The sequence below is a fragment of the Priapulus caudatus genome, unplaced genomic scaffold (assembly GCF_000485595.1).
Source record: "Priapulus caudatus unplaced genomic scaffold, Priapulus_caudatus-5.0.1 Scaffold1311, whole genome shotgun sequence".
NCBI classification, from domain to species: Eukaryota; Metazoa; Priapulida; class Priapulimorpha; order Priapulimorphida; family Priapulidae; genus Priapulus; species Priapulus caudatus.
The window spans coordinates 21,538-25,400 of record NW_014578372.1 but is presented as its reverse complement, the minus strand read 5'-3'; positions in this window follow the sequence as shown (position 1 = coordinate 25,400).

The following is a 3,863-nucleotide window of genomic DNA, read 5'->3' as shown; positions in this document are numbered from 1 at the left end:
CTTCGCTTCTCTACTCTCTCTCTCTCTCTTTCTCTCTCTCTAGCTCTCTCTTCTTGTTCCCTTCTCTTTCTCTTCTCTCTCTCTCTTCTTCTCTCTCTTCCCCCTCTCTTTCTCTCTCTTGCTCTCTCTCTTTCTTCTTTTGCTTTCATGTCTGTCAAGCATCAGTAGTCGCGGCGGCAGGCTGTGCGGCTCCTCCTCCTCCTCCTCCTCCTCTCTCGATGCAGCCTAGATACGCGTGAATGGTCGAGCAGCAGCTGCTGCTGGTGCACCTGTCATCTATCCATAGAAATAATATAGATAGACTAAGTTATCTATATTATTTCTATGCCGCTATCATATTAGAGTGCTTGCCGCCCATGCGATAACGGGGGAAGATGCTGAAGGATGGTAGAATGTCTATTGCTGTATCGCGGATGCCAGGTAGTAGAGCTATACTGGAAGATTCTAGAATATCAATGTTCCGTCGTGCGTGCGTGTGGATGCGAAAATGTAAGCATTACTAGAACCTGAAGAACGCGGTGAAGCTAAACTCTGGGATGAGCGTAAACTCTGGGTGAAGCTAAACTCTGGAATGAAGCTAAACTCTGAGGTGAAGCTAAACTCTGGGATGAAGGTAAACTCTGAGGTGAAGGTAAACTCTGGGTGAAGCTAAACTCTGAGATGAAGCTAAACTCTGGGTGAACTCTGGGATGAAGGTAAACTCTGAGGTTAAGCTAAACTTGCTACTGTCATGCGCCACACGCATAAACATGGGTAAATCCTCCAGCCGCCACAGCTATTCGGAAATATCTCCCTCAAATAAAATATCCACCAGAACGCGGACATGGTCCCGCAGTATTTTGTGTTCAGCGAGATCGACTAAGCGATATATATCGTGCTGCACCTGTATCAGAAATATCCGTCGCAGCAGCTGCGTGGCACCATTGTATGAGTTTAGCTACTTCTACCTTGAAATAGCAATTTCAGCGACAGGACTTGACAGCACGTAACTCAGCCACGAGCCTTGAGTGAGCATGCACGCTCACAGATGGCAACGCTAGTGGTGATGTAATGATCTAAGTATAGGGGGAGGGGCGGGAACGGTTATGATAGCTTTTTCTCCCTTCCCCTCTTTCCCTCGCTATGCGGCTCCCTGGTGAAAGAGGCGCGAATGTTTTTCGACGCTTGTCGCGCCTAGTCGGCCGTGTTTTCATATATAACCTCTGCTTCTCGGTTACTATGGAAACCAGTTTCCGCATCCCCGCACACAGGGCGACCGCTCTCACTCTCAGCTGAGCATCAGAGCCACTGCACGAGGGAATCTCACTTACCATCGTGTACCGATGCACATTTTTACCATCGCGTATTTTGTTGTTAATGTGTTGCTTTTTCTGTCATCGTTGTTTTTTTTGCTGCGCTTTTTTATTATTCTGATTTCTCGTGGAGTGACGCACGCAAACATGCACGGACGCACACAAACAAGCATCTTATACCGCCGAGAAAGCACGCGATCGAGAGCAAATTACACTCGATGGAGACGTACCGCTGGCGGCAGGCAAACAGTCACGCGACAAAAACGCCAACACCGCCGTCAGCAAAAAACGCTTCTTACCCGCCGCGGTGTTCGTCATCGTGCCGCCACTCGTCCTCTATTCAACCTTCAACCCGCTCACAGACGCGCGCTCCCTATCGGCGGTAAATCTGAGATTTTCTCAGTTGCGTCGTCTGCGACACGGCTTTGTTACGACGCGGCAGAAGTCACGTAGTCCGCGACCAGTGACATCTGTCACACATCTGTGACATATGTCACCTGTGACACTTGTCCGCAGCAATACAGCCAGGCTGTCAGGCAGGACAGACTCTGCTTCTTATCTATTCGGATGCCGCAGTTAGAGCGAGTTACGGGTAGTATCATCAATGATTTACGATGGAATACGATGGAATAAGATGGAATACGATGTAATATGATGTAATATGATGGAATACGATGGAATACGATGGAATACGATGAAATACGATGGAATACGATGGAATACGATGGAATACGATGGAATACGATGGAATACGATGGAATACGATGGAATACGATGGAATACGATGGAATACGATGGGATACGATGGGATACGATGGAATACGATAGGATAGGATGGGATAGGATAGGATGGGATAGTATGGGATGCGATGGGATAGGATGGGATACGATCTGATAGGATGGGCTAGGATGGGCTAGGATGGGATAGGATCTGATAGGATGGGATAGGATGGGATAGGATGGGATAGGATGGGATAGGATGGGTTAGGATGGGATAGGATGGGCTAGGATGGAATACGATGGGATACGATGGGAGTCAGAGCGGTAACAGAAGCCAGCTCTGCTGCCACGGGTGTGCGTAGAGATGCATGAAACGTGATATCGTGCGTTAGCATGATTGTAACCGCGTTCTTGCCCGAGGAGACATATAACATTTCTCATATGCCTGTTATCACATTTCTCATCTTCTCTACCATTACCTGCAATCACACTTCTTTCCGCCTTTACCTTTATCTGCAATCACCGCTCTCTCATCCTCCACCCTCACCTGTATCCACATTTCTTTCCTCTTCTACCCTCGCTTATAATTTGTTCTCTCTTGCACTTCCTTTACCGGTAATCATTGTTCTCTCCTCCTCTTCCTCCTCTTCTACCATCACCTCAATTCTCCATCCTCACCCCATTATTTGCTGATCAAGCGCGTTCGCTCAGAATTTTTCCGATTGCATCTGGACGCATTATTTCCCGCGACGTCCGCTGCGGCACAGCCGAGGCAACTCGGCGGGAATTGCTCCTGGCCACTAAACAATATAACCGGTTGTTGAATAGATCCGTTACGCGAGGGCCTTTGAAGTGAGCTCGGCTCATCTTGCGGCCCGTTTTTTTCGTGTTCTTTCCGAGCGCTGATTCTAATTAAATTATGAAACCTGAATACGTTTCCCTCCATTCACATCTAGCGCGGGAGTTCGAAGAGAGAGCTGAGATGGGAGATTCGGCAAAAAAGAATGAGAAGAAAGATGACAAGGAAGAAGATGAAGAGACGGAGAGGAGGAGGAAGAGCAGGAGAGGGAACGAAAAGAGAAGAAGGAAGAAGAGAAGGAGGAGGAGGAGAAGGAGAAGGAGGAGGAGAAGGAGAAGGAAGAGGAGAAGGAGAAGGAAGAGGAGGAGAAGGAGGAGGAGAAGGAGACGGAGAAGGAAGAGGAGAAGGAGAAGGAGGAGGAGACGGAGCAGGAGAAAGAGGAGGAGAAAGAGGAGGGGGAGGAGAAGGAGAAGGAGAAGGAGGAGGAGGAGCAGGAGAAGGAGAAAGAGGAGGAGAAGGAGGAGGAGGAGGAGGAGAAGGAGGAGGAGGAGGAGGAGAAGGAGAAGGAGGAGGAGGAGAAGGAGAAGGAGGAGCAGGAGCAGGAGAAGGAGAAAGAAGAGGAGAAGGAGGAGGAGGAGGAGAAGGAGAAGGAGGAGGATGAGCAGGAGAAGGAGGAGGAGGAGGAGCAGGAGAAGGAGAAGGAGAAGGAGAAGGAGAAGGAGAAGGAGAAGGAGAAGGAGAAGGAGAAGGAGAAGGAGAAGGAGAAGGAGAAGGAGAAGGAGAAGGAGAAGGAGAAGGAGAAGGAGAAGGAGAAGGAGAAGGAGAAGGAGAAGGAGAAGGAGGAGGAGAAAGAGCAGGAGAAGGAGAAGGAGGAGGAGAAGGAGGAGGAAGAGCAGGAGAAGGAGAAGGAGTAGGAGGAGAAGCAGGAGACGGAGGAGGAGAGAAAGAGAAGGGGTAAAAGAAGAGGAAAAGAAGCAGGAGGATGAATAAATGTATGAGGAGGATTAGGATAAAGAGCGGGAGGGAGAAGAAAAGTAGGATGACGAGTACAT